Source organism: Hyaena hyaena, unplaced genomic scaffold (genome assembly GCF_003009895.1).
Source record: "Hyaena hyaena isolate Hyena2069 unplaced genomic scaffold, ASM300989v1 scaffold_209, whole genome shotgun sequence".
Lineage (NCBI taxonomy): Eukaryota > Metazoa > Chordata > Mammalia > Carnivora > Hyaenidae > Hyaena > Hyaena hyaena.
In genome coordinates, this window is record NW_024080844.1 from 2,552,192 (window position 1) to 2,564,528 (window position 12,337).

At 39.9% G+C, this 12,337-nt stretch overlaps 1 pseudogene; it reads left to right on the forward strand.

Moving 5' to 3' along the window:
* Nucleotides 1–1,436: 1,436 nt before the first annotated feature.
* LOC120238562 lies at nt 1,437–2,236 on the forward strand (annotated as a pseudogene).
* The last annotated feature ends 10,101 nt before the right edge of the window (nt 2,237–12,337 follow it).

Below are 12,337 nucleotides of genomic sequence, written 5' to 3' on the forward strand. Positions count from 1 at the left end.
ACTAATTTTCACTTTCTCAGGGAGCTTAAATTCCAGTAGTGCATGCACATGAAATAAGTCCATATTAGAAGTATGCACAATGAGTGTGCTGTGAGAACACAAAGTAGGAAGTTAGATACCATCAAATGGTGGGCATTACGGCTGAAAGTAGCAGTGAAGGCAATAACATATATAGCCTAATGGAGAGTTAGCAAGTGCTCTTTTGGTTCAATAGGCTGAGAAATGAATCAAAATTAAGAGCTCAAGAATGGGAAGAAGGGTGTAAAACAAAAATCGATATGCAGACAGGCCAGCAAATTTTAGAGTTGTTACTAAGTTTATAACACAATGAAAATGATACAAGAAGTATCATCTTCTTAGAAGATAAGATATATAAAGTAAGAAAAAATAGAATAATCGTTTGGATCAGAAAGCTCAGTTAGAACTGGTAAGATGGGCAGGGGCAAGGTTGTCGTATTTCACCAGTAGAAATAATGATTGATTTTTTTCTAGAAATATGGATTCAGATGTATTTATTATAATAACTATTATGTCAAGATGAGAATAGTATAAATAGGGTGTATGACCAGTAAGTACTAGAAAAGAAGAAAAAGCTAATACAAGTCAATGCAGCAAAAGATAGTATTATAAAGAAAGGAAATAGCAAGAAGTATAAAAATTGAAAGCATGTAAGATTATACTAGTATAGGAAGCATATTGCTTAGAATAATTAATATGAGTGCTCCAAATGTCCCTATTATAAGACTAAGACTCCTAGGCTGGCCTCCAAATGCAAAATCCAAATATTGCTATTTATATAATATAGATACACTTAAACCTGAATGACCAGATAGTTCAGAATAAGGAGATGATATTTGCCTTCCACAGTAAAAAGTGTGTGTAATATGTGAAGAGAAAAAAATACATTCTGTGGTTAATGAAAATTGACAGGTTTTCAAGAGAAGTATCAATAGTCTATAAAAATGTGTTGAATTCTAGGAGATATTATCTAAAGGGATATGGTCTTTTAAAAGAAAGAAAAACCCAGAGAAGATAAAAAGTGAGATAATTTCTTGAAAATCAGATCAATCTTGGATCTTCTTAGAAAAATTAAGAGCTATGATACAGCATTGACATATGAGAGATGAGAAAATACGCTGTCTCAATGAATGTGTTACTGTGTAGGAGACACAAAATTAGAGGTGTGTTTATATAAGATTTGATGTTCCAAAGTAATTCTGAAGTAAAGTGGGCATAGTACACACATAGTTGAAAACAAAACTCAATTTTCTGATGAATGAGTGAGCTGCTAATAACTAAAAATGTTAAAAGGTTTTATCTTGTGTTCTTAATGAATTCTTTATTGTCTGAATTTTCTGTTAAAATGCTAAGTATTTGAAATATCTGTATTTAGGAAATCACATAAAATTGAAGGCAATGACTCTCTCCTCCAGCCATCCAAGATGCCAAAAGGAAAGAAGGCTGAAAGGGAAGAAGGTGGCATTGGGCCCTGCTGTCATGAAGAAGCAGGAGGGGAGGGGGTGGTCAGTCCCCTGTTTGAGAAAAGGCCCAAGAATTCTGGCATTAAACAGGACATCCAGCCCCAAAGGGACCTCAACTGCTCTGTCAAATGGCCCCACTACCTCTGGCTGCTGTGGCAAATGGCTATTCTTTATCAGTGTCTAAAAGTGTCTCCCATGATTAACCAGATCACTCAGGCTTGGACCACCAAACGTCTACTCAGCTGCTTAAGCTGGCCCACAGGTACAGACCAGAGACAAAGCAAGAGGAGAAGCAGAGATTGTTGGCCTGGGCTGAGAAGAAAGCTGCCAGGAAAGGGGATGTCCTCACTAAGAGGTCACCTATCCTTTGAGCTGTGGTTAATATTGTCACCACCTTGGTGAAAACAAGAAGGCTTAGCTGGTGGTGATTACACTCGATGTGGATCCCATTGAGCTAGATGTCTTCCTGCCTGCTCTGTGTGGTAAGATGGGGCTTCCCTATGGCATCATCCAGGGGAAGGCTAGCTAGGGCATCTGGTCCACCGGAAGACCTGCACCACTGTCGCCTTCACACAGATTAACTCGGAAGACCAAGGGTCTCCGGCTAAGCTGGTGGAAGCCATCGGGGCCAATGACAATGACAGATATGGTGATCTGCTGTCACCAGGGAGGCAATGTTCTGGGTCCAAAGTCGGTGCTTGCATTGCCAAGTTGGAGAAGGCAAAGCTAAAGAATTGGCCACCAAACTAGGCTAAGTGGACACTGTTGAGTTTTCTGTATATAAAAAAGTTCTCTTTCAGCCAATGTCAAAAAAACTGAAGGCAAATGATAAAGCAGAAAGGAAAAGAAAACCTGTCTAATGGACAGCAAACTGATAACACTAAGGTATACAGATCTCTCATGTAGAAGGAACACTTTCTCTTCTTCGCAGCATCCCTGCACAGGCCATCAAAGTAGAATTTTCAACCATGTGGTAGAAAAGGAAGGGAATTTCCACTTAAGATCTGTCCTACTCAAAGCTTCAGTGAGATTGAGAGAAAGAATTAGGCATGAAGGGCTACCACTTGCAAACCCTGTCTTTCTGCTGGCGAGTGGGGGCCGAACCTCATGGTTCCTAAGTTGGAGCCCTGTGTTGGGCTCTGTGCTGACACTCCAGAGCCTGGAGCCTGCTTAGGATTCTGTGACTCCTCTCTCTGCCTCTCCCCGTGCATGCTCTGTCTCTGTCTCTCAAAAATAAATAAACATGTAAAAAATAAAAAAAAAAATCTTTTTAAAAAAAATTCCTGAGCTAACTTTCATGCCTTGTGCCTTGGAAGAAAACTAGGCTTACTTGGAGGAAAGAGTTAATTCCAGCCAAGATGTTGTAGAGTCTCCAAGCCCTGTGGCTGAGGGTCTATCTAGATCCCCCCCTAGAAATACAAAGCTCACCCGTGTACTTGCTGTGAGCATATGTATTTCAGCTCCTTCTGGGTTCTTTTCTCTTTTAGGTCTGCCTACCCCAGAGCCCTGTGTGTATTTTAGGCTCCTTTCCTCCTAGGAGACACACTGTCTCCTGAATTAAGAGGGTTTATGCACAGAACGGGGCGGGGGACACCGGTGTGAAGTTTGATTAATTCAGGAGTGAAGTACTAGCAGATTTTAGCCTCTCAATCCCCCAAATTATCTTTGTCAGTATGAAAGCTGATAATTTGATTTGATTTCTATATTTGGAGTCTTTATCTTCCATTTCCTCATGATTAGATTTAGGTTATGCACTCTCAGCAGGCATAACCACATTGGTGAGGTTTTGTCCTCAATACATCAACAGTATATAATTTGACCTAACATAAAGTAAACAGTTACTATATCTCACCTTACTCATATTTCTGATGGCAAGGAATTTCTCAACTTCTTTTTTGAAAAAGTAGTCCATGAGTTGATTTAATTAATAAAACTTGATTTATTTAGCATTTTATGTGTTACTGTGTTTGTCCCAAAGTTGATGATGAAATGTAAACCAGAAGTCAGGTTGCCTAAGACTGAGCATTCCAAGCAGCAAGTAGTAAGATGGTGTCCTCAGACCCAGCGAGGAAGCTTCAAGGAAACCGTTTGGAAAGTTTTCACGTGTTCCTTGAAGTTGGAGGGATACAGGGACTAGCATGTGACCCACAATCGCAGAGTCTAAAGGTGAGCGTCAGTGGCCTGAGCTCCACTGATTTGTAGTGGAATAAAGGAAGACAGAGCTGCTGGAATCCACCACAACTTCTAGCCTCTGGTGTGACAAGGGATGGTTGAACTCCCCATGAACCTGTGAGGCCCCACAGGAGGGAATCCTACTGGGTTGTTTTGAATGGGACTCCACACAAGGGGACTGACCCAATGGAGGGGTGGGCTATAAGAAACCAGTGGCTAAAGAGGAAGTTTTAAGTGGCCAGCTGGAGGAGGCATGGTGTACGTCAAAGGAACCGTAGGCGAGAGATTTCCAGTGATGGAAGTTGTCTCTGAAAAAGCCACAAAACCACTCCAAGAAAGAAAGAATTGACATTTAGAACATCCCTCACAAAGAGGGTATCTCTGTTAGAGTATAACTGACTGTACTGAGAGGATACTTTTATTTACCCTGACTTCTTTTCACTCACCTTCTTCCAATCCCTGAAAGGTCCCAAAGCTGCAGCTAGGGAGTGAAGGAGAAGGTAGAAGAAGAGGTAGATATGAATCTAACCACACCTATTTTTTTTTTCATTATTGGCTTCCTAGCCTGCAGTAGGCCAAGGGCTCCAAGAAGAAAGAAGTTTTAAATTTGATGAGAATAGAATTTTGATTACTATGCTTGAATAGATTTTTGTTAATAGTGGAAAAAGAGATACTATGTTTCATTGACTCTAAGATCCTATCTATGACAAGGTGCTCCATTATTTTTATAAACTCTAAGAAAGGGAAAATAAACCCCTCCAATTATGATTATAATATGACATCAAGACTCAGAGATGAGATGTTAAAATGGAATGATATGCCCATTTAAACTAGATTAAAATATACTAATATTTTACTGTTTGAGAGTGACTGGAAAAACCGAGATCTGCTTGAGATTTCGTTTAGGGGAGGGTAAATGAATTAATTATAGAGGATTTAAAGGGAGCAGTGGTGATAAAAAGTAAAATTTATTCCTGCTTGTACCCTACAGTGTCCAACTGGCTCAATAACTTGGTTAAACAATGTAACTTCTCAATCTAATGCCTAGCACACAAACACACATAGCTAAAGTTGTCTTTCATAGAAGCCCACACAGAAAAGAGTATCCAGGTGCTTGAAGGCTTGTTTAAGGTTCACATTCTCCAACTGAAACATGTCTAATCCTGCTCCAAAAGAGAACAAAATCCCCGAATACTTTTGGAGTTAAAATTTGGAATACATGGAAATGATGAAATACTTGAGATGCTCTCATAGCTTATGAGGAATAACAGGAAAGATTTAGATCTTATGCTCTCATTAACAGAGCTGATAATGTGGGGGGTTCATAGTATCACTAAAATATCATCTGGCATCCTTGTCTCTCAGCTGTCTAGATAAGTGAAACCACCCACTTCTAAGGTCTGTGGAAGTCCAAATAATTCCCTTTTGCTTTTGTCAATTCCTGGAGAATTATGTCTCACATTCCCCTCAGGCTCTGGTTCTCATGGGCATCAATATGGATTTGAAACTGGGCTCCTGTGGTGGTTTTAAAATATGTCAATGAATTCTCTGACCCTCCCCTCTTCAAGAGATGGTACTTGAGTTCCTCTCTCCTTAAATGTGATTTGGACTAAATGGCTTACTTCTAATGAAATGCGTGTGGTGGATGTGATATTGTGTGACTTCTGAGATTAGGTCCTAAAGCTAATTAGGCTTCCTCCTTGCCCTCTCTCTTGCTCTGGAGGGAGTAGCTTCTATGTCCTGAGGACATTCAAGTAGCCCTCTAGAGAGAAGTTCATGTGGTAAGGAACGAAAGCTTGGAAGTGAAGATCAGTTCTTAGACAATTAACTAAGGGTAAGAGACATTTTAGAAGTTAAGGTCAGAGTTTGTATTTAGGGTTCTGTAAGCAGTGATTATATCAAGGCTTAGAGTCAACTTGTCCCAACAATACTTAATACATTAATAAAGTAAATAAAGTAATAGCTTTTTAAAAAGTAAAATATTAATAAAGTATAAACTTAAATCTTTAAAAGAAGTTTTCATTCATGAGCAACTGGGTCTCCTCACCCTTGGATTTTCTTCATTTTAAACTATTATCTTCAGCCCATGAGATCTTTCTATATCATTTATCTTACCATGCTGTCCCCCAGTTAAAGAACACATGTCCCACTGACTCCCAGTGCCTCCAGGATAAAGTCCAAAGTCTTTTACATGGTTTGTAAGAATTCTAAGTACTCTCATGATGTGAGATTGTGGTCACTTCTCTGGCTATGGGATATTGACTTTGAGCCTCATGCAATAGAGATTTTATTTTTCAAAAGTTCTTTATGAAGCAGAAGACTCCGTAACATTTACCTGAAGAACTTTTTGTTCTAGAAATGAGTACTTATTCTTTGTCAGTATTTCTTACAAACCCAGAATTAGTGGACGAAGTGACCAAAGCTTCTGGGAAAGAAAGAAATTACTGTTTTCACACCTATATAGTAGGAACTACTAAAACTGTGTGGGCAGTTTGAACCGGACAGGAGAATTAAAAAAAAAAGTATATATGATATATTCACTATGTAGCTATTGAAAAGAAAAAGGTAGATCTATTGTATTAACTGGAGACATTGTTGATCATAAAGAGTGGAAAAAAATGGCTAGAGAACAGTATGTAGAGAATGGTCACAAGCAGGTAAAAGTTTATACATGTATAAACAAATATAGTGTAGATAGCAGCTATGTCAAGTTGTCTCTTGTGGGGTACTTTCTATATTATTCACTTCTGACTTTTAAAAAATGTATAAAAATGTATCCTTTTATAATTTAAAAAGATAGTTCCATTTTATAAAGATCAAGGATCACAAGTAGAAACTTAAATTAACATCTATCCCTTTATCTTCACATAGATTCATTCAAATCCTTCTGAATGACAAAAGTTTTATATCAGAGTTTATTTTTATTTATTTATTTTAATGTTTATTGTTTAAAGTTTATTGTTTAATATTTAATGTTTATTTACTTTTCAAAATGAGAGAGACAGAGTGTGGTGGGGGAGGAGCAGAGAGAGGAAGACACAGAAACTGAAACAGGCTCCAGGCTTTGAGCTGTCAGCATAGAGCCCAAGATGGGGCTCAAACCCACAAACCGTGAGATCCTGACCTGAGCTGAAGTTGGACACTCAATCAACTGAGCCACCCAGGTGTCCCAATGTCAGGGTTTAAACACATCTTGGAACTCTATTCCAAAGGTATCTTTCATCAGCTCATTAGTGACTAAAACACTATTAAAGCTTTCCCCTTAGTGAACCTCATGTTGCTTCGCATATCTTTCTGCCCAGAGTACAACTGGGGAAAAAAAGAAAGAGTTGATAATTCTCCTTTTTTAAAAAATAATTGAGTGAGGGGCGCCTGGGTGGCTTAGTCGGTTAGGCGTCCGACTTTCGCTCAGGTCATGATCTTGCGGTTCGTGGGTTCGAGCCCCGCGTCGGGCTCTGTGCTGACTGCCAGCTCAGAGCCTGGAGCCTGTTTCAGTCTGTGACTCCCTCTCTCTCTGACCCTCCCCTGCCCACGCTGTCTCTCTCTCTCTCTCTCCTAGAAATAAATAAAACATTAAAAAAATTAAAAAAAAATGATTGAGTGATTAAAAATGTTATTTTTCATAGCATGTTTCTTTCCTCCCAAATTTTTTTGCCCTTGATCATTTCTTGGACAACAGGGTGAAAACGAAGAGTGTAGGGTTTGAAGTGGGCACAACTGGACTCACAGCCCATTGACTCCATCTACCAGTAGGCTCCCTGTGGGGAAGCCATTGCATTAAACTCTCTGGACTTTTGTTTCCTCATTTATAAAGTGGGACAAGAGTGACTGAGAGGGTCACATCAACATTTTGTTGATGAAAGTTAGTGTGGATGAACAATTGCATCTTGCAAATACTGTTCCTGACATTTTTCTTTCTTCCTGCCCCCTTCTCTATTTCCTTGCTCTTTTCTTACCAGAGTCAGAAGAACTCTGTACATATCAGTATCCTTTTTTGTAAAACAATGAAAATAATCCCTGCTCTTCTGTACTTCAAAGGGTCATTTTTGTAAGACCCACCTGTGCAGATGCGTGTGAAGACTGTAATAAGGAATAGGGTCTGAATGGCAGCTACATTTATGTCTTTGTATGTTTCTGCCACATACAAAGTGGGCTTGTCAGAGAGGACATCGTCCTTCCTATTTTATAGACAAGGATGTGGTTGGGGAGGTGCGGCTTGCACAGGGTCTCACAGAGCTAGAACCCAGGCTTCCAGATGATTAAAGGCCATTTTCCATGGTTGTTTTTCTTCTGTGAGTTAAATGGTCTCACCTCTTTTCAGCTTTTCTTTCATTAATTCTGCACATCAACATAACCAACAAAGAAAAGCAAATAAGTTGTTCGAATGATTTTCTTCTCTGGAATTTTGCTATCCAAGTGAGGTTGAATTACGTGAGCCCTGAGTGAGTATAAGCCTGTACTGCACAGGGAGCATAGTGGTGCGAAGACTCGGTTCTTGCCTCAATGGAATGTGTGTTCCGGGGTGGTTGGGCTGGAGTGAGTGAACCAAAAATAAATGAGTAAACAAATACATGAAAAAGATGGCTTTGGGTAGTGATAAGCACTTCTGAATCAAATAAAGCATAGGGAACTACAGGGCTGACAGGGTAGTGTGTTGGATAGGGTGTGACCTAGACTCAAGTGGTCAGAGAAGGACTGTCAAAGGAGATGGGCTCAGGGAGACAGGGTCTTTCTTCTCATCTTGTGTCCCTGTTCCCAGTGACTAGACCAGTGCCTTGTAAACAACGTGTGTTCAATAGATATTGGTTGAATGAATGAATCAGTGAGTGGAGGAGCCTTCCTTGTAAAGATCCAGGAGTGTTTGGAAATGCTTTTGCTGTAATAGCTAACACAAATAGCTGCTCTTGATTTGGTCTTATTATGTGCCAGGCACTTATGCTTAATGATTTTCATTTCTTTAAAACCTGAGTCATCACAACAATTCAAAGAATTAATTATGGTACTACCCTGTTTTTCAGGTAAAGGCTATAATGACATTTGTGGTAACAGGAATGGAATTTTGTGTTATAAACTCTTTAATATTCTTGTCATTCCTTTTAATTTGAAATGCTTTAAAAACAACTGTCATATTTTATTTAGTCAAGATGTCAGGAAGTGTGGTGTTCTGATTCATCTAATTTTCTCTCAAACACATTTGTTAAAGTTCTATATAAAATAATAGTTTTCGGGGCCTGGGTGGCTCAGTGGATTCAGTGTCTGACTTCAGCTCAGGTAAAGATCTCACGGTTCGCAGGTTCAAGCCCAGCATCAGGCTCTCTGCTGTCAGCACTGTGCATGCCTCAGATCCTCTGGTTCTTTCTCTGCCCCTGCCCCACTTGTGCTCGTTCACTCTCTCTCTCTCTCTCTCAAAAATAAGTAAAACCTTTAAAAAAAACTTTAAAAAATAATGGTTTCTCTATCTGCTTCATTCATATGTTAGTTACAACTGAACTATAGAAAGTCTGCATTGAAAGAAACTGTAGAATTTGATTAGTCCTATAGTATTGTTTTATGCATAAAAACACTTATTCATCAAGAAATTAAATGCACCTCTTTTTTCTTCTTTAATGAGAGTGGGTTTTTGTAGTGAGTATTTGTAGTGGGTAAAACTATAACAAGGATGGTTATGAGGGATGCTTGGGTGGCTCAGTTGGTTAAACGTTGGATGCTTGATCTCGGCTCAGGTCGTGATCTCAGGGTTGTGAAATCGAGCCCTGAATGGGTGTGGAGACTGCATCGACTTCTCTCTCTCTCTCTTCCTCTCTTTCTCTCTCTCTCTCCCTTCCTCTCTCTCTGTCCCTCCCCTGCTCACACTTTTTTCTCACTCTCAAAATAAATAAATAAACATTTTTTTAAAAACCCAGAAGCACAGCAGAAACTAGCATCACATGTTTAATATATTTTTTAAAAAAATTGACTATCATTTGGTCAGCACACAAGTCCTGTGTTTCACTAACAATTCCTTTCCTTTTCATAAGAACGCAATGACATAGCCATTAGAATGCCCACTTTACTGATAGACACACCTGAGGCTCAGGGGCCTAAGTAACTTGCTCAATGTGACATTAACCCTAACTGGTAGACCCGGGATTTGAAGTCAGACATATTCCTCCAATATACCATACTGCCTCTCCCCAAATGGGATAGGTTAATAGTAAAAATATTTTAGAGACTGTTTGCAGGAATTATAGCTTTTGGATTGACAGTTTCCTTGTCCCTGGACACCGGAATTTATGTTCATTTTGTTTGCTTTTAAGGTTGCAGCAAACTTCTTTCCATCCCAAAAGAAAGCAAAGAGTAGAAAAAAAATTTCAGTTATTTATATTTCAGTTAATGCATGTAGTATCATACATCCAATGACCAACAAAATCCAGGTCATTTGGACAGTGAGACAGCTCTGGGCAACCAGAGACGGAAACTTGTCAGTGACTCTTGGGGAAATCCCTACCTTAAGAAAATCCCTCCATGAAGACAAAGTGCCCCAGGGACCTTTGAGATTCTCTAAGGGCTGATAAAGTGCAATCTAAACACCAGTGGCCGATACTATCTTTCATGTCTTCTCTGAATGACTGAGGATTTCAGCCTCTGAGTCTTTTCTCCTCCTCTTCCTCATAGGAAGTTCCTGGCTGGAGAAACCCCCAATATCGGTGGGCTAATGAGAAAGGACTCTGGGACTGCTTGGTCTTCCCCAGGGGCTGCTTTAAAGATCAACTTCAGCTTTTATTTTATCTATCTATCTATCTCTCCATGTCATCATCATCATATCTATATGTCATTATCTATTTTAGAGGAGTTGGGGGATTATCATGAACAGCTGTCAAACAACCAGTAGAACCTAGGAATTAAGGTCATAAAACATGCCTTCCAGAGATTGAAGGCCAAAAGTAATTTTAGCCATGTGAGGTTGTTTGACCATTGATTTAAACATCACTTAGTCCTTGCAGTTAAGGAGTCCCTTTGCCCTGAAACTGTATCTCCCATCTGTCACCCCCCACACACATCCATTCTGGGAGCATGCTGGAATTCCAGTTTATCTAGTCATCACAGACTGAAAAGCAGATGAACTCTGCATTCATGATTACACATTTGATTATTTCCACAAAGTCATCGTTTTGAAAATGAACATTGGGAATGAAGCATTCCCAGAAAAAGCCTTAACTCAGGGTTACAAATCAGTCACTACAAAAAACACTTATGAATTACCGGCTGCAAATATTTAGATAAAATATGTTGAAATCTAGAAGTTAGGCTGTCCTAAACCAGTAGAAAAATATTTCAAGGAAACAGGCAGAAAAATATTTTCATTCCTTTGAAATCATGTAAACGTCATGATCTTGGTTGAGCTCATCCTTTGGCCTTTTTTCTTCATACCTAACTGGATTACCAGAGCCTTCTTGGCCATTGAAATCAGTGTTATGAGAGAAGAACCAAGGATGTCTACATTTTATAACAAAAGACTATCAAGGGATACACTATTTTCTGTGACTAGAATTTACACTTTGTCATCACTGTTCCTCCCTGGGGTTTATAGCTCCATTGTAGTCATACCATCCTATACTGCAATTACTCCATTGCTTCTTTGGCATCCCCCGCCCCCCCCCCCGCCCCCAACCAGGACAACTTCTTTAGTGGCAGCTTACAGTGCCTACCTCACTGGCTTGTCCTCGATAGGATTCCACAGGAAAACATCTACATAAGACAGGGATTTGTGTGAGGGGTATTCTCACGCCTGAGAGGGAATGAAGGCAGTAGGTTGGGCAGAGGGAAGAGTTGAAATGGAAAACCTCATGAGATCCCATTGACACCTTCGGTAACTCTAAAGCTGGAATGACCCCTTCCGAATCCTCCCACCTTGAGGCAAGGGAATTGGGCTTTTATTACTCATCTGCTAGTCACTGGTTGCAGGTTGGCCCTCCCAGTGGGGAGGCATGACCTCAAGCAAGGCAGCTTCCACAGGCTGAGGGCAACTCCCAGGAAATAAGTCACCCAGAGCTGTCAGCTGATGCCCAAACCCCCCAAGGCAAAGGGAATAATGACTGTGCTTTATTTAATTCTGGATGCAGGGATCTGGGCGGTAAGCCACAGCATCCACCATAGCACTCAAAAGACATATCAACACAGATAGTGAAGTGGGGGAGGAACAGAGAGAGAAGGAGAGAGAGAATCCCAAGCAGGCCTGCACTGCCAGCTGTAGAGCCCGACGTGACAAACCCATGAAGCTGCGAGATTGTGACCTGAGATGCAACCAAGAGTTGGATGCTTAACTGAATGAGCTACACAGACACCCCTAAAAATATTCTTAAATAAGAGACATTATAGTCCAGTCATTTCTCCAAGTGACTAGTGTATTTGATGTCATATGTGTAAGAGGAATATTTTTAACCAACTGAAGATATAATATGCATAGCTGTTAGTGCAGAAGCATCACCTTTAGGGACATGTGATATAGCTACCAGGTGTGAGCACAAATTTGGCTTGACATAGAATTAATTTCACTTATCCACTGTGAACTGCTTGAAGAAAGTCTGAAACTTGGAGTTGAAAGGTCTGGGTTCTTAGAACTCTGCCACTTACTACAGCACAAGTCATTATACTTCTTTGTTCTCAGTGTTCTCATCTGTAAAATGGCAAAAATGGTACTTTGG